Genomic DNA, 24,026 nt, shown 5'->3' with positions numbered 1-24,026 from the left:
GGTGATTCCTGTCTTTGTATTCTGTGAGCAATGCTGCCTTTTCTGCATGTGTGATGGCAAACCTATGCACAAGTTCCTGCTGATTCCCATTTGGTATCTAGAAAAAGGATGCCTGGGCCACTCAGCATGTGCATGTTCAAGTCACAGGACAGTCACAAATCATCTTCCATGGTGCTTTCCCTGATTACATGTCCATAAGCAATAAGCTCTCATCATTCCATATTTCCATCAACTTTTGTGTTGTCAGACTTCATTTCTGCCAATCTCAAAGGTGTTGAATAAATCCTATTGTGGTTTCCATATTCTTCCTTTACAGGAAACTTCAAGGACTAATGTAAAGGCTGACTCCAGCTGGGGACATGTGACTCCAAGTCCCAGACATGAGAGGCTTGTCTGCCTCTGCCCTTCCTAACTGGACAGCAGCTAGCACTGGCTGATGGGGCAGAGGCTAGAAACATAATCTGATTGGCCTTGTCTCTTTGAATTTGGAGATTTGTACTCCCCACCCTGCATCTTTTCCCAACCTGCTCTCAACTGTTGATTAATTTGCCATAAAGCCCTGGAGTGGCACAGCCGAGTGAAGGGTGAGAAATAGGGTTGGTTTGTGGCTGGTGACTGGCAGGCCATCCATCATTCTAAGGGGAAATTGCTCTTTTAAGGAGAAGTAGTGAATTGTTTCTGGCCCCAGCATAAGTCAGGCAGCCATGTGGAACACTGACAGTGCTCATAGCCCTGGGCTGGGTCTCTGATAGGTCATTTGTTGCTGCTGAAAGTGTCACACTTTGCAGATTTGCTATGGATACACAGTTTGACGAGTGGGAAAAAGAAGTCACAGTGACTTGATCTCAGCCTCCTAATAGAGATGTTCCAGGGCCTCCCTCCTGCCCACCGATTCTCATCTGGGTCTGTTCAGTGGCATGCTGGGCCCCTTTCTTCTTTAAGATGGCCAATAGCTGTTCATGCTTTTATTCTTTGTTTCATTAACACAGTGGCTCCCAGTTGGGTGATTTTGCCCTGCAGGAGACATTTGACAATGTTTGGAGATGTTATTGGTTGTCACAGCTGGAAGGTACTACTGGCCTTTAGTGAGTTGAGGCTAGGGATGCTGTTCAACATCCTACAACGCACAGGACAGCCCTGGGAACAAAGAACCATCCAGCTAAGGTTGTCCACAGTAAGGAGGCTGGGAAAACCTGCATTAATTTACCGGAGGTTCAACAAACATTTATCAACTACCAGGGATGTGTCAGGAACTACTCAGGCACAGAGGACACTCTGTGTTCAGCCCCAGTTTTTGGGATCTTTCATTCTCAGTGCCCCCTTGGCTACCTGGACCCAGGAGGTTTCATTCCTACATTGTCTCCTCTGCCAAATGGGAAAGCACTTGCTTTTCAGACCCCTTTCTTGGCCATTTCCTAACCTAATCAATACAATCCTTCAATGAGCCCAAATCTGAGAGGTGACAAAGAATCTACGAGCCATGGCCCAGGTACCATGGACTGACCTCACAGAGAGTGGTACTGTGGCCATGCGTGATGGGTAGTAGGGTGTAGATACCAAAAGCAGGAGTCTGGGGTGGATGGAATGGGATCTAGTCCTGGCCAGCCCTTGCCTTCTCTGTGAGAATGCCTCAGGCCCTTGCTTCCTCAACTATAAAATGCAGACAGTAAGAACACAGAAGATCCGGGCTTGTTATGAAGGTTACATGCACTGGTCCAAGTGAACAGGTCGTCTTAGTGTCCAAAAGAAGGTTCTATCTTGTGAGTGGTTGGAAATGTGTGGACTGAGTGTTTGGAAGCATTCTGGCCTCATTCCTTGTGAGGCTGCCTGCTTCCCCCTTAGAATGTTGCCCTTTCCACCTTCCTTTATTTCCTCTCAGTGAGTTTCAATACAAAACAATGATATAGCAGAGGCCCAAGCACTGCTCACTTATTTCCCTTTGGCTCTGGGCCCCTCAGTAACGGCATATACATGGGGGGTCATTCTGGAGCCTGGGGCAAAAGGAAAAATTGGGAATTAGAATATCATCTTGCTGGGTGCGGTGGCTCACACCTGTAATCCCAGCACTTTGGGAGGCCAAGGTGGATGGATCACGATGTCAGGAGATAGAGACCATCCTGGCCATCATGGTGAAACCCTGTCTACTAAAACCACAAAAATTAGCTGGGTGTGGTGGCATGCACCTGTAGTCCCAGCTACTTGGGAGGCTGAGGCAGGAGAATTGCTTGAACCTGGGAGGCGAAGTTTGCAGCGAGCCAAGATCACGCCACTGCACTCCAGCCTTGTGCCTGGTGACAAGCGAGACTCTGTCTCAAAAATAAAAGGAAAAGAAAAAAAAAGAATATTATCTTCACATTTTGATATTTTATTTATTGTGATTTTTTGCATTAATTTAGATTTTAAAAATATTTTTATTTATAATTTATTTATAAATATAAAATTCTAACTTACTCAATATTTACTTATAAAAAAATATATAATATAATATAAACACAATACATATTATTTTCCTTGATTACTGAGTTTTTTGGTGCCCTTTTACATTTTGTACCCAAATAAAGTACTTCACTCGCCTCGACCTAGCACCTCATGGAGGTGGCAGCCCTGTTCTGTTCACCCCATGAAGAGGTTGGGGGAGGAGGTATCGGATCACCCCACTCTTGGCACTACCAGAGCAATGAACGGATTTCTTCTGCTAGGGATTTTGGCATATGATGGCTAATTTTAGCTGTCAGCTAGACTGGGTTAATGGATACACAGATAGCTGGTAGAGCATGACTTCTGGGTAGGCCTGTGAAGTGTTTCTGGAAGAGACTAGCATTTGAGTCACTAGACTGAGAAAGGAAGGTTCACTCTCACCCAATATAGGTGGCACCATTCAAATTATTGAAGACCCATACAGAGCAAAAACAGGAAAGGTGAATTCCCTCTCTCTTCTGGAGCTGGGACACCCTTCTCCTGCTTATAGGAACTCCAGGTTCTCCAGCATTCAGACTCCTGATTTGCACCAGTGGCCTTCAGGTTCTCAGCCCTTTGGCCTCAGATGAGAGTTCCACCATCAGGTCTCCTGGTTCCCAGGCCTTCAGACTTGGAATGAGCCAGTCTACCAGCTTCCCTGGTTCCCCAGCTAGCAGGCAGCAGGTCACGGGACATCTCAGCCTGTGTAGTTGTGTGAGCTAATTCCTATAGTAAATCCCCTCTCATTTTTCTATTATCTATCTCATTGGTTCTGTCTCTCTGGAAAACCCTGACTAATAAGACATATTCCTGGGCCAACTTTATCCAGCTAAGCCTGGCTTCCTCTCTCAAAGTTCCCCATGACTGTGAGTAATCAGCTCTCTTTCCAATGACAGTTGTGTCCAGGCAGTGGACAATAAAACCCACAGTTTATAACAACCAGTCATTTACTGTCTCCATGGATTGGCTAGCTCTGGGAAGGGCAGCCTCTCAGAGTTACTAAGGGCCCAGATGTCAAATCATTAGAATCAAAAGACAGCTGAGTTCAAGGAGCCTGTCTTCTTGGGCATACCTGCCCAGAGCAGGTCTCAGTAAGTAGGTGAAACCAGGTCTAAACTGGGAGCTGGAGAGAGGAAGAGTCCTGTCTTTTTGGTTGTGCTCACTTGAATTCTAGCTCCTGGAGTGCTTTCTCTAAGATAGACCTTGGGACTGGGGGACTGAGCTAGTACTATCCACAGATGCTCCCTGTTCTTATGAAGATTTGGTAGATTTTCTTGAATAAATGCTTCTCTATTTTGGTATGCCACCAGAACAATTTCCAGAGACTTTAAATGACTGTTTTTACAACTTTCTGTAGGTGAATGGTGTTTGTTAGGGAGAATGTCTGCTGCGGTCCTCACTCCCCTGTCCCAGAGGTCAGTCTCCTGCAGTTCATCCTAATACAAGGTATGGTTCATTTTTATTGTGACTTTGTTCTGGAAAACCTTCATGATCTCTAAAGTTTGCTATTCCATCAATGAATATTGATTTATCTCCCACTGTAATGGTTATGATGCAGTTTGGGCAGATACACAAAATATATAAAATATAAATCAGTGCCCTAATCAGATAGAACTCGATTTCTCTATCCTGTGGATGTCCAGCAGGTGGCAAGGGCGGCAGTGGACTCAGACTCCTCTCTTTTGTGCTGATGTGTTCAACGTGCAGCTTCTGTCGCATAGTCCAAGGGAACGGATCCAGTCCTGCATAAGTTCACATTCTGGGTAGCTGCAGAGGAGGCAGGGGAAGGGAAGGGCATCTCTTTCTCTTCAAAGACATGTCCTGAAACTTGCATACGTTGCATCGACCAGAACTTGGTTATCTGGTCACAGCCAACTGCAAAGCGACCTGGGGTCCAGCTGAAATCCAGGTGTTCTGTTGTTAAGGGAAAAGGGGGCTGTGGACATTGACTCGCTGGCTGTCAATGTCAATGTGTGCCTGGCATTGTGAGCTGCTGGGTATACTTGCAGAAGCAAAATCAGATGAGCCCTTTCGTGGAGCACCAATGAGAACTTCCCATTTTAGACATGACCCCAGGAGCTGCATATCACTGGAAGGGGGCCTGGTCAGAGCCTCGTATCCAGGAGTGGGCATTCACAGAGCTATGGTTTTGGGAGGTATTTGGACAAATTCATCTTCTTCCAGAAATCTCCTTATGACCACATTAGCCATAGCAGAAGCGGAGAGACTCATCCAAGCTCACAGTGCACATTTGTCTTGATTCAGAGAAATTGGGGGAAGAAGCAAGCTTTTATTAAGTATCTCCCCTGTCCCAGCTCCAGGCTGCTTGCTGTGCACATGTCATCTCTCCTCATCCCACTCCCAACTCCCCTTCACACACACAGAGTGAAAAGCAGGTACCATTGTCCTTCCTACACAGGGGAAAACCCTGTTCTTCAGAGAGGCTAACAACGTGCACAGAGATGAGGAAGGAACGTGGTGTGGGCAATTGGATGACCTTGGCTGCAAGTGTCCCTTGGTCCCTCATGGCGTGGGGCAGTCTGGAGGCTCAGCTGGAGCAGCACCCCTCAACCCTGTTCAGAAAGCTGCACCCTCAGGCAGCAGGGTGGCAGAAGACAGCTGTGCCCAGGCACCCCAGGCGGTCGGCAATGTGCACGCGGAGTGTGTGTGTGAGTGGGGCTGGAGAGAGGCGAGGCCATCGGCCTTCACCATGAGCAATCCCTGACAGCCTTTTTAGTGATCTGGATACATAGCCTGCTAATTAAATTCAGAGCGGATATGAAATTGGGAGGGAGCTAAACACCAGTGAGAATAACAGAAAGAATTCAGTAGAATCTCAGCGTTATGAGAATGGGCTGAAAACAATGAAGTGAAATTCAAGCTACAAAACAAATTAGATGAGAGATTTTGAAGGTTCCAGGGGTGACAGAAGGGGGAGAACATCCTGCCCGAGTTTCGATGTGTGCCCACAAATCTCTGCCAAGCAGAGATGCAGGTCGGCATCCTGGGCAGGAAGGACAGACAGTACTTTGGCCCCAGTGTGCTCTGGGGCAAGCTGCCTGCTTGGGGGTGGGCACTTGGAGATCCCAGCAACCATGCTGGGCCTGGAAAGATGAAACAGGTAGAAAGCATGGGAGGGAGAAAATCTCACATATTATTCAGGCATGGAAGATGCCAGGTGAGGAGATCCAAGGCAATAAAAATGTATGCAGTTCCCAGCAACCCCAAGCCATCTTTCTGCCCATGTAGTGGTGAGGAGGGGGGCAGTGAGGACAGCTCTCCACAGGGTCATTAATCTCTCTGTGCCTCAGTTTCTTCATCTGTCCCACAGGCTTTTCTCTGGGACAGGAGGGAGGGGGACCTCTCCACGACAGGAGCTTAGGAAGGGCTGAACCATCAGAGCTAGAGGAAAGCAGGGAGAAAGGTCCTTAAGGTGGGCAGACGAGGTAGCTCCACTTCTTTTCTGTTTGGGCTGGAGGAAGGGAGGCGGGTTACCCTTGTCTGGCTTCTCTGGCAACAGACCCTCAAAGATTGGATTCTTCTGGAGGTGATTCCAGGTCACACCAGTAGTAAGTGGGAGGGGAGACCTGGAAGGGCAGAACACCTTGCTTGTAAAGCAGATTAGTGTTGTGGATACTTGGTTCACACCCACTGGGGAACTTTGGGGCCAGTGAAGAATGCACACCTCACAAGGACCCTACCCAAGGGTGAGGGAGCTGGGTATGTGCACACTGCACCCTGTCATCAGTTGGGGGTTGCTTTCTAGGGGGATTCATTCCCCAGCGCCTCTGTGCTCCAGCAGCCAGAGAACGGCCCTAGGCAGAGAAATTCGAAGACTGTCCAGGGAGCCCTGAGGTGACAAGGGGCAGAGTGGAGGAGGGGCCACAAGGGGCAGAGTGGAGGATGGGCCACTGATAGACCCTGCAGCACTGAGGTGAGGGGAGGGAGGGATGAGAGCAACAGCCTGGCCAGGTGACAGGTGACAGGGACTCTGATATCCCATTCAGCCAGGAAGCAATGAGAGAGTCTATTTGCAGGGAATCCAGACCCTGTGAGTAATTACTTGTGTGTCAGCTTCATGGAAACATTGAACTATTAGAAATAACTGCCAAGGGCAGGAGTACATTCAGGGGCCCAGCCATGCTGAGGCATTCTAGCTGCCCTGGGAAGCAGTGGTTAGGAGTGCAAACCTCAGATATCTAAGCTCCTTCTGGCATTCGCAGCCTGTGTGCCTTGATTTAATCCCTTCACTTGTAGATGCCTCTGTTTCCCAATCTGCAAAATGGAGATAATATTTGTCTGCACCTCCAGAACAAAGGGCCAGTCCATGCTTCACTTGTAAGACGTCAGAAATTTGAGAGAGGCATGGGCCTCCCGTCTTCCAGATGGAGACAAGGCCACAGGACTCTCATGGGATGGGCCACCTGTTGGTGGGGGACAGCTTCAGGATGCCCCAGCTTGGCCTGACTTTGTCTTCTGCCAGGTGGACTCTGTGTGCCCAGTGCATGGAATTGCCCAGGGGTGGCATCTGCTTTACTCGAGATCCACCCTCTCAGAGACTCCCTAAGAGAGGATGTCCAGGCTTCTCTTGACCCTGTCAGGGCCCACGTCCCAGACTCCTCTCTGGGTGGGTTTCCACCTGTCTGGGTTCAGCAACCACCACAGCCCTTAACTCTTCCTCCTGTAACCCCTGAGATTCACTGACATGAAGCCTGAGAACTACTGAGATCTAACTCTGCCTCCCAAGGAGCATAGACACCTGGTGGCATGTGCCCTCAATGTGTCCCGCCATCATGATAAGCTTCAGTGAGTATTCTGCCTTCAGAAATCCCCAAAGGAGAAACTTGCACTGGCTTCGACGTCCATATTCAGCCCCCAAGCTTTGGGGGAACATCTCAAATCCTCCCCCAAGTGTCTCCCTACAAGCCTCTTTTTTCTGGGCTCACTCTCAGGGAACCTGCAGCTTCTAGTGTACCCAGCCTCAAGCCAGGCAGGGTGCCAGGCTTCCTCCCTGGGGGTGTCCCCTGTCTGGGAGGGGTACTCGTGGAATCTTTCACTCTTCAGCTTTAGCGGGGAGGGGCAGTGGCTGGGTGCACAATGTCCCCATGTGACACTTCTGTTTACCTCCATTTCTACAGCGGTGCTTTACTTCCTTATTCCCTCCCTCCAGGCACCTCCTCACCTGGACTGAGATGGGGCAGCTGTTAGCTGTGGAGGGGCCAGCCCACAAAAGTGACCCATGACTGGTTGTGTGGGCTGGCCTCTGCATTCAGTCAGGATAGGGCATGGGAGTGGCCTGAAGGCCCCGGGGCCTTAAGTGACTAAACAGGGGCAGGTGTGAGATGAATTGTTTTAATAAAGTCGGGGAGGAGGGAAATGCTCCCTATTGAAACATCCCCATTCTGTGGGAAGGGTTGGTGGGGAAGTAGGTCAGGTGTTGGTCCCTGAATGCCAAGAAGCCAACTCTTATGGAAATTACTTGCCTTGAAAGTTGGGTTATGCTTGCACAGCTGGGTGCCTGGGGGATTCCTGAGCTATCTACCCTGGCTTCCACCCGCCCTCAAGCACCAGTGAGTGTCCAAGGCTGGACTGTTTTTAGCCGCCTGTGAGCTGGTCACATGCTGAACAGGAGTTGGAAGGTGAGCACTGCCACGTGTCCTAGAGCTACAGAGACCTGAGCTGTCCCCCGCAAGGTCTAGGCCAGGCGTGGAGGGCCCAGGCCTCGGAAAGAGGGTGGACACGATATTTCCATGCAAACAGTGTTCCAGAGAGAGTCTTCTAGAAGGCAGACCCTCCGCATCACTGACCTAAGCACAGTTGATCATCATCCCCTGCCGAAAACCTTCAGGCACTCCACCCCCTGGCCTGGCTGAGGAGAGTCTCCAGACCTGGTTGTTCGCACTCATGGCACATACTGCCTCTTATTCCCACCAAACCCAACCACCTGCAGCTTCCCAAACCCTCCAGCTTCCTCCTGAGCCCAGACTGCAATACCCTTCTCTCAGGTCTGGCTGGAACATACTGACTTCTACCTTAAAAGTTCTATTTTCTGAGTGTTTCACCCCTTAGGATTACAGCTTCACACCTTGAAAGGATTTGCTTAAATGTTAGTCTCCATTATTGGGCTGTGACTCATTGAGGCCGGCACACGGTAGGTGCTCAAAATGTAAGATGGATGGACCCGTGCCATGCTCATCTATCGGGCAAGCGTAATGGTCTGGTCGGGGAAACTCATGAGGAGCTCCTGGAAAACAGACTCTCTCTTTCAAATGCTAGAGCTGCTCACTGCCGCGGGATGAAGTTCTGGTCTCAGCAGAGCTCCTGGCTGACTGCTTCTGTGTAGGGAAGGTAGGGAGGTGATCTGACAGCCTTAATGCAGGCTTGAAGGATATGGGGGCTGACCATGAGGTGGCAATAGCACCACAAGTTTAAATCTTTCTTTGAGCGATTTGCATGTCCCTCACAGCAAGAGGTCATCTAGAGGCAATGGTATGAAGGTTACCATCTGGAGGAGGAGGAGGAGGAGGAGGAGGGAGGGGGACGAGGAGGAGGAGGAGGAGGAGGAGGAGGAGGAGGAGGAGGAGGAGGAGGAGAAGAAGGGAACCCCTGGGGGAGAGGCGGCTTGGTGAGGGGGTCATGTGTCTAGATAAGGTTGCTCAGCAGCTTTCCAGATCAGAGAGCTCCAAAGGGCAGCAATAGCTTGGGGTCTTAACAGCTCTTGAGTTGATCTTATCTGTGGCTGCAGATGCTGGTGCAGTTCTGTCAAGTGTGCAAAGCAAGCAGGCTAGAAACAGCTGAGAATCTATTTATTTGAGCTATGTTTAAAACAATTCAATGTGTAAACATTTGAATGTGGTTCCAGCAGGCTTTTGAACTAATGGGTCCAGCTTGCTGTGGAGAAGTATCTAACCTAGACACAAAAGAGGGGACAAGACACAAAAGTGCTGTGGACTGTTTATGCCACAGACTTCTCTGTTGGCTGAATTGATACAGCCGAAGGAATTCCTACGTGTATTTGAACACCTGTAGGATTTTAGGACACTTCGACACATATTTACTGAGTTTCCACTATGTGCATGGTACAAAGAAATGCAAAAAATGATTAAGAAACAACGTGTGTCCTCGATTATTGCACAACTTGGTGGAAGGAACAGACCACAAATAGCTGATCACAACCACATGTGATGCATGACGTCTACAGGGCACACTGGTGGCTCAGGGAGGGAGGAAATGAGCAGTACTTGGCAGCATGGGCACCATACACAAGATAGTGCAGAACTCAGAGTGAATGTGCTCAGATACAGCAGGTTCACCTGACAGGGGCCAGTTAGCCTCAGTGGGTTTTGGGGCCAACCAAAGAGCTCACCGTGCAGAGGTGGGGCCCAGAACTTGGAACCTGCTGATGTCTGCACAGCTGTGTAGCATCTGCAAACTGTTTTACCTCCATAAGCCTCAGCGTTCACTTCTGTCCAATTGGGGTAAAAGTCTCCACCTCTTCTGCATATTGTCTAAATGTTGGTGTCTCCCAGGCTCAGGCTCTGGCCTTCCTCTATGTACAGTCTTTCCCAAGGTAAAGTCTGGTGTCAAAGCTTTAAATATCACAGTGGTGCTGATGGTTCTAAATTTTTTATCTTCAGCCCTGAGCCCCTGGCCTTTCCCTAGAACTCTAGACTTGTACTTCCAATTCCATTTAGGTTTATAATTTCTTACCTGAAATTCTGTGCACCAGATATGTTTTAGAGCTTAGAATTTTTAAATTGTAGGAACTTAATACCTCCAGCAGGATATGTTAGAACATCCTGTAATAAAAAATATTGACATTTCTGCAGTGAAATGTGTGGATATTCACTCTAAGTGGGATTACAAAAATCTGTATATAGCCTCTGTATTTGTTTTTGCATTGCTATAAAGAACTACTTGAGACTGGGTAATTCATAGAGAAAAGAGGCTTAGCTGACTCACAGTTCAACAGGCTGTACAGAAAGCATGGCTGAGGAGGCCTTAGGAAACTTCCAATGATGGAGGAAGGCAAAAGGGAAGCCAGCACGTCTTACACTGTGGGAGCAGGAGGAAGAGAGAGTGAAGGAGAAGGTGCTACACATTTTTAAACAACCGGATCTCATGGGAATTCAGTCACTATCATGAAATCAACAAGGGGAGACTCCACCCCCATGATCAGATCACCTCCCACCAGGTTGCTCCTCCAACATTAAGGATTATAACTTGACATGAAATTTGGGTTGGGGACATGGTGACCCACACATAGTAGGTGCTAAACAAATATTTGTTGAAGAAAACAGTGAATGAATAAATCTGCCATTAAGGGGGAATGCTATGAAACCCTATATATGAATGAGTCAGAACCCAGGCCTTGGCCTGGACAGAGCTGGGTTTGAATTGAGCTCTGGCCATGTGACCCTGGAAAGCTACTCAGACTCTGTAAGCTTCTGTCTCCTTATCGGGAAAATAAACTTCATAGGATGGCAGCAAAAAGGAGGCAAAATGTGTGTGAAGCTTATTGCAGCATCTGGCGTGGTATCCATGCTCAATCGAAGCCAACCACTGATACTATTGCAGAGCACAGGGACACTGTGCTGTGAACATGGCCATGCCAGGCATGGCTGGATAAGCCCAGTTCAGTTCCCCCTTTAGTAAGTGAATTGGCTCTGTGAATGACAGGCAGTTGATCTGGGGATGCTGCCATGGGCCTCAACCTGCCTCCTGTCATGAGTTTTGCAAGCCCTGTCTTGGTGAGTAATGAGGAACCGGAGAGCTGAGTGGAGGCTTGAGAAAGGGAAGGGCTGGAGTGGAGGTGGTAGGTTGGTGAGAGAGGTTGAGGGTGGGGCTATTGCCAGCAAAGGTGCAATGTGTGGGATCTGATGTGATGAGGACATCAGCTATGCAGAAAAGTAAGGCTGGGTCCCAGAGCAGTCCCTGGGGTGGCTAGAAGCAGATGCATCCAGAGGAGTACATGTTGACAAACAGCTGAGTGACTTGTGGTGTCCAAGAGGGAGGTCCTGGTGATGAACCAAGCTTCCTCCTGTGGACTGGAGCTGAATCTAGGATCCAGAACTTGGGAGGATGAGATAATTTAGGGGTAAAAAGCAGATATGGTGGCAATGAACAAGTTCTACACAGTGACAGGATTGGGCTGCATGGCAGTTGGCAGAGGGTTCTTCTTCCTGGGGGCCTTTCCTGGCATGGGAGTTGTCAGCTAGTTTAAAGGCCCAAGGCTGGATGGACTGGTGGTGGGAATGGGGTGCATGTGATATGGTTGGGATAGACTCAGGGGATGTGGTAGGTTGAGCTGATAAGGTAGGTTTGGCGACGAAGTGCCAGGGGGAGGTTTGGAAGGTCCCTGCAGCAGGCAGCTCATTGGGTGGTCACATCCATATCAGGGAGTCAGCTGGAGAATTGTGGGGAAAGAGGCCACAGACTCAATGTTTAAAACAGACTTTGATGCCTGTAAGAACTGCAATGCAGGCAAGAATAGAGGATGCTCACCACCTCACACTGAGACCACCACAGCCCTGATTCTTAACACGTGGAAGTCATAGGCTTGGTCATATGTTACCAAATTTCATAGAAGTGATTGGCAGGAGGTGCTGTGGCATATATTTCAAAGAAGTCATGGTACTTGTCCATCAAAACATCAAGACCTATAACAGGGCTGCAGTGTGTGCCTGCGCAGTAGACGGCTGAGTGTCAGCTCTGAGTGTGTGCATTTGGTTGATGTTCCCATCAGCAGCTTTGACAGATGACAAAGGTGTGCTTGGAGACCTGGCAGGCGAGGTCCTTCCTCAGCATCTCATTGGTGGAAAAGAACCCGCATCTGATTGTTCAGGTGTACAGGAGAGACTTAGGCTGAATGATACAGGTGTCCTGAGCTGAGGGCTGTCTCCGAATAGCTCCTTCCACACCCTCCTGACCAAGGAGGGGAAGCCCTTGCATGTGGCCTTGGTGTCCCAGTGCCCTCTTCTATTGGCTCCACACTCAGGAAGACCTCAGCTGCAGCTTCACAGGGAGCCAGGCATGATCTCTGCTGCTTCAGTAAAGCACAAATCACTAAACAAAACACAGCCCCTCCTTGGCGGCTTCCTGTCACTGAGTGTATAAATGAGCAGCCATGCTCCATCCATCCTGGTAGAGCTGAGCACTGTGCTGGCTGCTATTCCCTAATCTTATGATGCTCTCTCTTTTTCTGCATTCCCCACCCTTCTCATCTTCCAGGGCCTCTCCAGGCCTGCTTCCTCATTGTCTCAGCTCTGGAAATTGAGTGGCATCATCCCACAATATTGTCTGTGCTGGTGAACTGGCAGGTGTTCCCAGGCTCACAGTGCTAATCTGGCTACCAATTTCTTAGCTGTCCCATCCTCTGCTCCATTAGGAAGGGTCTGCCTTCCTCAGCCAGATGTTTTGGCTTCTGTGATGCAGAATTATGAGAACAGAGAGAAGATGATTAAAGTCTGGACTCATGGGAAAGGTTGGGAAGAAGGAGCAGGAGGCGATGTGGAAGCTGAGGCCGGGAGGGGAAGAAGGGGATTGGCACAGGGGCTGGAGGGAGGGTGAGAGTAACAGGGAAGCATGTGCTGCATTTGGAGTCTGGTATTCCTCAAGAGTCATAAGTGAAGTTAATCCCCCTTCATTACTTGTGGGTTCTGAACTCTGTTTCTTTAATGGGACCAGGTGGGTTTTTGTGTTCCTAAGGGTTGTCATCCTTTCTGGTTCTATTAGAGTGGGTGAGCTGGGCTTGTCTCCCATCTGGAGTACAGCCACTGTGAAGGCAGGAGTCATGTTGCACCTTGTCCCCTAGTGGGTGACAGAGACCTTTTGAGAGTGCTCTGCAGTGGATAAGGCTGAACAAAGCCTAGTGACATCTAGGACAGACTCCGTGATGCTTCCCATCTCTGTCCTGCAATCCTGGCCCAGCCTGTTTCCATGACCACAGAGCACCAGTGGAAAATGAAACACTGCCTTTAGCCTGGACATTCTCTTCCCATTGCTTACTCTTGGCAATGCCTGGGGGCTGTGCATGATTCCAGAGGTCAGGCTCACTTGCTTTAGAAACTGACTCTGTCACAGATGGTGTGAGGCCAAGAACTAGGAAGATGGTTTTGTCTTTTTCTTGTAGCTGACAGATTCATCCTTTCCTGCTCCTCCTCCTCCTTTGTCTTTCTCTCCTCTACAATATGAAAGGCACCAGGCAGGCACTCAGGAGATGTTCCTGGGGGACCCAGTGGTGGATCAGTCCCAGATCCATCTTTGGGACTCAGAAGGTCAGGAGGATAACCAGCTAGACCTGATTGGGCTGTAGTCAGCTTGGAAACATCGCCTCACCCTCCTTCCACCATGACATGGGCGTCTGATTGCGCCTTCTCTGCCAGAGCTTCCAGGGACCCTGCTGGAGATCACAGGGTCGAGGGCAGCTGTGGCACCTGGCCTGATGCCTTTGCACCTGCTGTCTCTGAGTCTTCTCAAAGGCGGGAATGATAGCACCAACTCTAGAGGGATCAGGGGAGGCCCTGGAGGGATGTGCAAATTGCAGAGCTTGGTCAGCCAGAGGAACTCTGATCAGAAGCCAGTGACTATTGCTAAGGAAAGGAGACAGGAGGAGATAGTTTGGGCTCTTGCCTCCTTAGTGGTTGGAAGTGGGGGAAGGAGAGAACAAGCAAGAAACAGCCTTTGCTTTTGTGAGTCTACGTGGAAGCACAGCAGACAACAGCTGGCTTATGGGCGGGTTTTGCTTAATGAGAAAGCAGTACAGGTGGGGGCTGCATGGTGGCATGCCAGCTGGGTGGGCTTTTTTTATGTCATCTTGAATATTATGCTCCAGATAATATGATCGCTTGCTCAGCATAAATACAATGGTCTCACTGCACTTTTTATTGAGACAAAATTTATATCCTGTGAACTGCATAAATCATAATTTTATAACCCACTGAATTGCGACAAATGCATATACTTCAATCAAGATAAAGAAAAATTTCATCATTCCAGAAAGTTCCTTCATGTCCCCCTTTGAATCAATCATCACCTGTCATAGACAATCACTCTTCTGATGTCTATCATCAGAGATCAGTTTTGCTTGCTCTTGAACTTCATATAAATGGAAGCTTACAATGTATGTTCTTTGGTGTCTAGCTTCTTTCATTGAATAGAATGATGTTGCATCGTGACAATATGACAACTTAAAAAAAATCTCTTCCAGTTGGTAGACGTAACAGTTATTTCCAGTTTTTGAATAGTATGACTAAAGCTTCTATAAACAATCTTTCATAGGTCCTTTTTGTGGACATAGATTTTCTCTTTTCTTTGGCAAATGCCCGGGAGTGGAATTGTGGGATCATAGAGTAGTGGAAGTGTAGAGAAACTTCCAGACGGATTTGCAAAGTGGTTGTCCCGCCATACATTTCCACCTAAAATGTGTGAGAATTCCTGTTGTCCACATTCTCATCAAGCTGCGGTGTTGTCAGTCTGTGCTATGGACTGAATGCATGTATCCCCCTCATTTCACATGTGGAAGCCCAGTAGGATGGCATTTGGAGGTGGTTCTTTTCGGGATAATGAGGTCATGAGAGTGGAGCGCTTGGGAATAGAATTAGTGCCCTTATAAAAAGAAATGTGAAGGCTGGGTGAGGTGGCTCACTCCTGTAATCCCAGCACTTTTGGAGGCTGAGGTGAGGGGTTTGAGGCCAGTCTGGCCAACATGGTGAGAAACCGCCTCTCTACTAAAAATACAAAATTTAGCCAGATGCGGTGGTGCACGCACCTGTAATTCCAGCTACTCTGGAGGCTGAGACAGGAGAATCACTTGAACCAGGGAGGCAGAGGTTGCAGTGTCAGTGAGCTGAGATTGTGTCACTGAATTCCAGCCTGGGCAACAGAGCAAGACTCCATCGAGAGAGAGAGAGAGAGAGAGAGAGAGAGAGAGAGAGAGAGAGAGAGAGAAAGAGAGGTGAGAGATTATCTCTCTGCCATGTGAAGATACAAGAAGTTAGGAAAAAGGCCCTCACCAGACACCCAATTGGTCAGCACCTTGATTTTGGACTTCCAGCTTCCAGAACTGTGAGAAATAAATGTCTAGTGTTTAAACGTTCAGTATATGGTACCTTGTACCTGAAACTGATTAAGGCAGTCTCTTTGAATTTAGTGTTTTAATGAATGTGAAATGGTATTTCATTGTGGTTTTAATTTCAGTTTCCTTGAATACAATGATCTTGAGAAATGTTTATGTGTTTACTGGCCATTTGTTTATCGTCGCCTGCTCACGTCTTTTGACCTTTTAAAAAAATAAGTTGTTTATCTCTTTACTATTGGTCTGTAGGGCTTTAAAAATATATTCTTCTAAATACAAGCCCTGTGTCAAATATATATCTCATGAGTATTTTCCCCAGCCTATCACTTACTTTTTCATTTTCTGAATAGTGCCTTTAAATAAAGAAAATTAAATATTTTTCATTAAGTAGCATGTGATTCCAAACTTGAACATCATAAATCGGAGGAGCTAGTGATTTTTTAAGGCAATTTAAAAACTTGGTTCAGAACTATAAAAAAATTAATTCACACCTAATAATTGTACATATGTATAGGGTACAATAGGATGTTTCAATATGTGCATATATTATGTCATAATCAAATCAGAGTATTTAGTGTATCTATCACCTCAATCATTTATCATTTCTTTGTGATGAGAAGATAGAAAAATCCTCTTTTCTAGCTGTTTTGAGATACACAGCACCTTATCATTGACTGCAGTCACTGTGCTGTGCAGTTGAACACCAGAACATACTCTTCCTTTCCAACTGCAACTTTGCACCCATTGACCATCCTTTCTCCATCCTCCCCTCCCTCTCCTGTCCTCTGGTAACCAAATGTTCTATTTCTATTAATGAGACCAGCTTTTGAAGATTCTACATGTGATATGGTTTGGATTTGTGTGCCTGCCCAAATCTCATGTTGAATTATAATCCCCAGTGTTGGAGGAAGAGCCTTGTGGGAGGTGATTAGATCACAAGGGCAGATTTCCCCTCTGCTGTTCTTGTGATAGTGAGTTCTCACGAGATCCGGTTTTTTAAAAAGTGTGAGGCACCTCCCCTTTGTTCTCTTCCTCCTGCTCCAGCTATGTAAGATGTGCCTGCTTCCCCTTCACCTTCTCCATGACTGTAAGTTTCCTGAGGTCTCCCCAGGCATGCTTCCTGTACAGCCTGAGGAACTGTAAGCCAATTAAATCTCTTTTCTTTAAAAGTTACCCAGTCTCAGGTAGTTCTTTATAGCAATGTAAGAATGGACTAATACAATATGTAAGTGAGATTATGCAGTATTTGTCTTTCTGTGTCTGGCTTATTTCACTTAGCATAATGTCCTCCAGGATCATTCATTTTGTTGCAAACGACAAGATTTCATAATTATTTTTTAAGACTGAATAGTATTCTATTGTGTGTATATACCACATTTTCTTTGTCCATTCATCCATTAATTAATAGATTGGTTGCATATCTCGGCTACTGTGCATTATGCTACAATAAACACGAGAGTGCGATATTTCTTCAACAAACTGATTTTATTTCACTTGTTTTGGATATATATCCAGTAATGAGATTGCTGGATTATATTGTCATTCCATTTAAAAATTTTGAGGAACCTCCATACTGTTTTCATAGTGATTGTACTAGTTTACATTCCCACTAATGGTATGTAATAAGTGATCCCTTTTCTCCACGTTTTCACCAACATTTGTCATCTTTTGTCTTTTTGATAATAGCCATTCTACTTGGAGTAAGATGACATCTCATTGTGGTTTTTATTTGCATTTTCCTGATGATTACTAATGTTGAGCATTTTTTTTGTATAACTGTGGACCATTTGTGTGTCCTCTTTTGATAAACATCTATTATGGTCTTTTGCTCATTTTAAAAGAGGGTGATGAGTTTTTTAGTCGTTGAGTTAATTTTAAAAAATACATTCTGAATATTAACCCCTTGTCAGATGTATACTTTCCAAATATTTCCTCTCATTCTATAGAACTATCTCTTCACCTTGTTGATTGTTTCCTTTCCTGGGCAGAAGGTTTTTCATTTTATGTGATCTCATTTATCTATTTTTGCTTTTGTTGCCTTGTGTTTTTGAGATCTTGTTCAAAAAATCTTTGCCAGTTCAATGTCATGGAGCATTTCCCCTAAGTGTTCTTCTAGTATTTTCATAGCTTTGAGTCTTACATTTAAGACATGATCTCAGCTCACTGCTACTGCAACCTCTGCCCCCAGTTTCATTCTTCCGTACTCAGATATATAATTTTTCCAGTATCACTTATTGAAGAGACTGTCCTTTCCCCTGTGTATGTTCTTGGCACCTTTGTCAAAAATCAGTTGGCTGTTATTTGTATGTATGTACATATGTTTTTTGTATACATGTATGGATTTCTTTCTGGGCTCTAATGCTGTTCCATTGGTCTGTGTGTCTGTTTTTATGCCAATACCATGCTGTTTTGGTTACAATTGCTCTATAGCATATTTTGAAGTCAGGCTACAAGTGATGCCTCCAGCTTTCTTTGATTTCTCTTTCTCAAGATTGCTTTGGCTATTCAAAGTCTTTTGTGGTATCATATAAATTTAGAATTTTATTCCATTTTGGTCATTAGTATTTTCATAGGGATTGCACTGAATCTGTAGATTGCTTTGGGTAGTATGGACATTTTAACATTATTTCTTCCAACCCGTGAGCACAGGATATCTCTCCGTTGATTTGTGCCCTCTTCAATTTGTGTCATCAATACTTTATAGTTTCAGTGTAGAGACCTTTCACCTCCTTGGTTATTTCTAGGTATCTTATATATTTTTTGTAGCTGAAACATTTAAAATTTATGATGAAGTTTTAATTTATCATTTTTTGTCTTTTATGGTTAGAAATTGCACCTTTTTTCAAAAAAAATCTTTGCCTATCCCAAAGCTGGGAAGGTATTTTCCCATATTTTTTTATTAAAGTGTTACAGTTTAAACTATCTCTTTAGATCTGTGATCCATCTAGAACTAATTTGTGTGAGTGTGTGTGGTATGAAGTAGAGTCTGGGATTAATATTTTTCAATGTGTTTATCCAGTTGCAGCACTAATTTTAAAAAAGACTTTTCCATAAGATTTTTTTGACAACTTTGTCAAAAATCGATTCTATCTGTGTGAGTCTATATGCCTGGACTTTTTATTCAGTTCCATTAATATATGTTTATGTAAATACCATACTGTCTTGATTACTGTAACTTTATCGTAAGTCTTGAAATAAGGAGTTGTGGTTCATCCAAGTTTGTTCTTTTGTTTCAGGACTGATTTGGTTACTCTCGGTCCTTTGCATTTCAAAATAAAGTTTAAAATAAAGACGTTGATTTCTGTCAAAGAGCCTATTAAAATTTTGATTTAAATAATTTTTAGTTTATTGACTAATTTGGGGGAATTAACATCATAACAATATTGATACTTCCAAATCATGAACATAGCATATTTTGCCATTTATTTAGGTCTTTAATTTCTCCTAGCAATGCCTTATCGTTTTAAGTATAGAGATCTTGGATGTCCTTTTTTATATTTATTCTCAAGTACTTTATTTTTTAAAATTTCTTCCAAGTGGTATGTTTTTCAAACATTAATTAAATATTGAATAAATTTAATAATAAATTTAATTTATTAATTAATTTTAATTTAACTAATCATATTTAATTGTTTTAAAACAAATTTAAATTGTTTACCATCAATATATACAAATGCAATTAATTTTGATTATTGACATTGTCCCTATGACTTTGCTAAATTAACTTATTCATTTCATTACATTTTTAGATTCTTCAGGATTTCCTTTTAACAATCATGCCATCTGAAAATAGAAACTTCTTACTTCTATTTTTTGTGATCTTTATGCTTTTTAATTTCTTCTTCTTGTCTTACTGCATTGGTTAAGACATCTAGAGCAATATCAAATAGAAATGATAAGAGCAGGCATGCTTATGTAGAAAGCATTTAATATTTCACCCTTAAGTATGATTTTAGATGTAGAATTTTGGTAGATGTTTCTTACAAGATTGGTAACTTTTCCTTAATTTCTAGTTTGTCAAGAGTGTTTTCTTGTTGTTGTTGCTAAGTGTTGAATTTTTATTCAAATGCATTTCCTCTAACTATAGGGGTGATCAGATAGGGCTTCTCATTTATTAAGTGAATGTACTGAATTAATTTTTGAATGTCGAATTGACCTGGCATTCCTTGAATAAACTGTTCTTGAAGAACTTAATGTTATGCATGACTAATATTTTGTTAAGAATTTGGTGTATATGATTATGAGGGAGATGAGTCTTTAATTTTTTTATCATCTGATTTTTCGTTAGGCTTTGGCATCAGAGTTATTTTGACTTGATAAAATGAGTAGACACATGTTCTTCCCTCTTACATTTTCTGAAATATTTTTCTTAATGTTTGAAAAAAGTTATCTGTAAAATTGTTTGTGTCTGTAATTCTTTTTTGGAGTTTTTGGACAACAAATTAAATTTCTTTAATACTATAGGTATAGATATGGTAGCTAATCTCCAAGAGGGCCATCAGTGATACCTACCTGTTGATATTCACAGCCTTGTGTAGTTGTGTAGTCTCCTTCAACATTGTACTAGCGTTTACCTGTGTGACCGATGGCACGCAGCGGATTTGATGATATGCCACTTATGAGTATATTATAAAGGGCTGCAGATTCTAGCTATGTTTCTCTCTTAGGTCATTCACTCTGAGGAAAGCCAGGAGCCATGTTGTGTGAACACCCAGGAAGCTTGTGGAGAGGTCCTTGTGGAAAGAAATAGAGTTTTTGGCTGATGACCAACCAGGAGGTGAAGCTGCCAACAACCCTGGGAGTGAGACTAGAAATGAATTCTCCAGTCCAGTCAAGTCTTGAGATGACTGCAGCCTTGCTTGGCAACTTGACTGTAGCCTTGGGAAAGACGCTGAGACAGAACCGCCCAGTGAGGCTGCTCCTGGGTTCCTTAACCTCAGAAACTTGTGAAACAATAAATGTTTCTTATTTTAAGCTCCTCTTTTTTGGAATAATATTTAATACCTGGAAATAGATAACTCATACCACGGAGCTATTCAGATTTTCTATTTGTGTGTGTGTCAGTTTTGGTAATGTATACTTTTCAAGAAATGTATCTATCTCACCAGAGTTGTCAAATTGATTGGCACAAAATTATTTATACTATTCTGCTAGTTTCCTTTTAATAGCTATTGGCTCTTTACTGATTTGTCTCCTTTTGTTTTTGACATCCATGATTTGTGTTTTCTCTTTATTTGATCAGTCTTTTCTAGACTTTTTGTAATTTTAATTCTTTAAGGTAATAGATTTTGGTTTTATTATTTTCTTTTCTAATTTATCAATTTCTGTTTTTATCTTTATACTTTCTAATTTTCTGTTTACCTTAGTTCTAATTTACTTTTTGAGTTTCTTAGGAAGTTAGATCACTAAAATTATATTTTCTTCTTTTCTAATGCATTTAAAACTCAAAATTTACTTGTAGTCACCACTTTAGCTGCATCCTACAAGAGTTCACTGATTATGTTAATGTGGTTCCTTTGTGTTCTTAAGTGTACTACAGTCTGTTGATTGTTTTAAAGTCTTTGGCTTCTAGGAACATCATATTGATCACATTGGGACCTGTTTCTATTGACTTTTATTTTTCATTCTGGTTTACTTTTTCCTGCTTCCTCTCATGCTTACTAATTTGGGTTAATGCATTACCCCTGCCTCACCCTCCTGAGTAGCTGAGTCCACAGGTACATGCCACCCTGTCCAGCTAATTATTTGTTTAGTTTTATTTTTTAGAGATGAGGTCTCACTATGTTGCTCAGGCTGGTTCCAAATTCTTGGCCTCAAGTGATCCTCCAGCCTCAGCCTCTAGAGTAGCGGGGATTACGAGCCACCATGCCTGGCTACTTTTTCTTTTAAATTATTTTTAGAGACAGAGTTGTGCTATATTGCCCAGGCTGGCCTCAAACTCCTGGATCACTCGAGGGATCTTGTATCCTCAGCTTCTTGAGTAGCTGGGGGAATGCACCACTCACTGCACCCAGCTTAGTAATTTTGATTATATACTGGACATTGTGATGACACATGGACAGATGCCTGAATTATGTTTTCTTCATTGGTCAAATAGTGTACAATGATTTTGACTATCATTGTCTATGATACCATTTCAAAGAAATATAGAAATAGAAAATAGGAATAATATGACTAAGCTAGGCTTTTAAGGAAGACGGTTATGCTCACCACTATACCACCAACACCACTTAGGCAAGGCTTTTGTAAATTGATGTTTAACCTTCGGATGAGAAGGAATGAAAGCACAAAGAGTAGAAAATAAAATCTTCATGAAGGAACAGTGTAAGAGATTGATCCCTGAGTTTGTCATTTTTGGCAGCTGTCCTTTGAAATGTAATTAGTTTATATCTAACTGCTGTATAGAGTGAAAAAATATGCTTAATTATTTAATGTAAATTATGCAACTAACATGTTCTTGGAAATTCACTAAGAAGTGGTGCTGCTCAAACCCACATTTTTATAAGTTCATTTGAAAAGTTACCAAAGCGTGGATGAATGATTGTAACTTTATACTTCGAAGAAGTTTGGAGTCAAAATCTTTAGGACTGTATTATTCAGCAATTATTTTTAAAGTCTAGTTCCTATGTAGTGGGCCAAAAAGTCAATTTGGTGAGCTATGACCAGCATATTAACAAGTGATATAAAATACAATAGACTAAAATAGTGTATAATAGCAAACAACAGGAAATAGTAGATGCACTGCTTATTATACCACTACTTTTTTTTTGAAATGAAGTCTTGTTCTGTCCAGGCTGGAGTGCAGTGGCGCCATTTCAGTTCACTGCAACCTCTGCCTCCTGGGTTCAAGCGACTCTTCTGCCTCAGCCTTCCAAGTATCTGGGGTTACAGGTGCTCGCCGCCACGCCTGGCTAATTTTTGTATTTTTAGTAGAGACAGGGTTTCACCATATTGGCCAGGCTGGTCTCCAACACCTGACCTCAGGTGATCTGCCTGCCTTGGCCTCCCAAAGTGCTGGGATTATAGGCATGAGCCACCTTACCTGGACAGTTAAAATTTTTTGATATTTTGTTTGGTTTTGTATGTGTATGTTTTGAATTATGATCAAAAATGTATTTTTAAAGTTGCATTCATGAAAGTTTGAAAAACATTATACCATGTTGTAGACCTATGGAGTCTTCCATTTCATAGAATGATTAGGAACAAACCAAGATGATAGGGGACTAAAGTATTTTGTAATCCAGAGGTGATCTCCAGAACAAATGGAAGGAATGTGGGGAGAAGAGTGGACATGAGTGATTCATTGTGCGTTTCTTCATTCATCTATTTGCTGATTCATCTGTCAAGCATTTACTGAGTTTTCCCACTGATTAAACATATTGTGTGTCTTTAATAATACAAAAAAAGAAAGAAATGGTTCTTTCTCCCAGGGAGCTCACAGTGCAGTTGTCAGAGATCCAGGTAGACAGAGATTTCTCATAGAGTATGATGAATCCTATACTATGGTAGAGATGTAGCTGCAGAAGTGCCCAACCAATCCTGGATTGGAGGTCCTGGAAGACTTCCAGGAAGAGGTGATGTCTGCACTGGGCCTTAAAGTTTGAATAGGGGTTATCCAGGAAAGAAGATGGGAAAAGTATGCTCTAAAAAGAGGGTGTGGTACAAGTATAGCACAGAAGTGAGGGAAGCAAGGAGTTTTGGGAGCCATGCACACATATGAGTGCAAAAAATGGAGTATTTGAGACTGTAAGGGTGCCTGGAAAACTTATCTATAAGCAGATTGTGTTTTTAAAAGTCACTTATTGGTGGGGAGCAACCTGGAATCAGGTGACTGTTGTAGGGAGTGGTCCTGGGTTGGAGAGAGGGGAAAGCATGCATTTGAAAAAATCTGAGCAAGTATCATTTGAGGATCAGCTGACAACAAGATGAGGACAAAGGTGCATGAGAGCAAGATGTCTTAGATGACCCAAGAGGCTCTGTGCAGGACCTAATGGATGTTGGTACCATTCTCCAAGAGTGGGGATTCGGGAGGAGTAAGAGTTTTGGTGAGGGGTGGGGATGGGCTAAGAAAATGGTGTTCCCATTGTTAACATGTTGCCATGGGTACTGGAGCCCAACCACACTGAGATCAGATGGATTAACAGGGTTGGATTTCAGAGACATGAATTTGGGAATTCACATTACCCAGAAAGGGTTTGAAATGTCATTATGGCCCACCCTGTCCAGAGTCTGGGATTCAGTCAGCTGGAGAAAACGGGGAATCTCATAAATCGTTGCATAAATAAAAGTGTGAATCTTCAGGCTCTTATTTACAGTGGCTTTAGTGTGCTACATTTCTAGGAGAATATATGTTCAGCTTCAAGAGAAGTAAATGAACTTGAATCACATGAGTGGGTTTAAATGCCAACCTGGAATTTAGGAAGCTACTCTGCACCTTCTCTGCTGTCATTATCATCTTCTTCTTCATTAAGAGTATGCCATTTTGTCTCTGTCT

General features: G+C 44.0%; 1 long non-coding RNA gene across 1 annotated transcript; it reads left to right on the top strand.

The window, feature by feature from the left end:
* Positions 1 to 151: 151 nt before the first annotated feature.
* Positions 152 to 20,685, top strand: LOC118154796 (uncharacterized). Its single transcript, XR_004745060.2, has 3 exons — positions 152 to 584; positions 3,815 to 3,903; positions 20,200 to 20,685. It is a non-coding gene; the product is annotated as an uncharacterized LOC118154796 (long non-coding RNA).
* Positions 20,686 to 24,026: the final 3,341 nt, after the last annotated feature.

Source organism: Callithrix jacchus, chromosome 6 (genome assembly GCF_049354715.1).
Source record: "Callithrix jacchus isolate 240 chromosome 6, calJac240_pri, whole genome shotgun sequence".
Taxonomy (NCBI): domain Eukaryota; kingdom Metazoa; phylum Chordata; class Mammalia; order Primates; family Cebidae; genus Callithrix; species Callithrix jacchus.
This window is presented reverse-complemented; position numbering and strand designations above follow the sequence as displayed.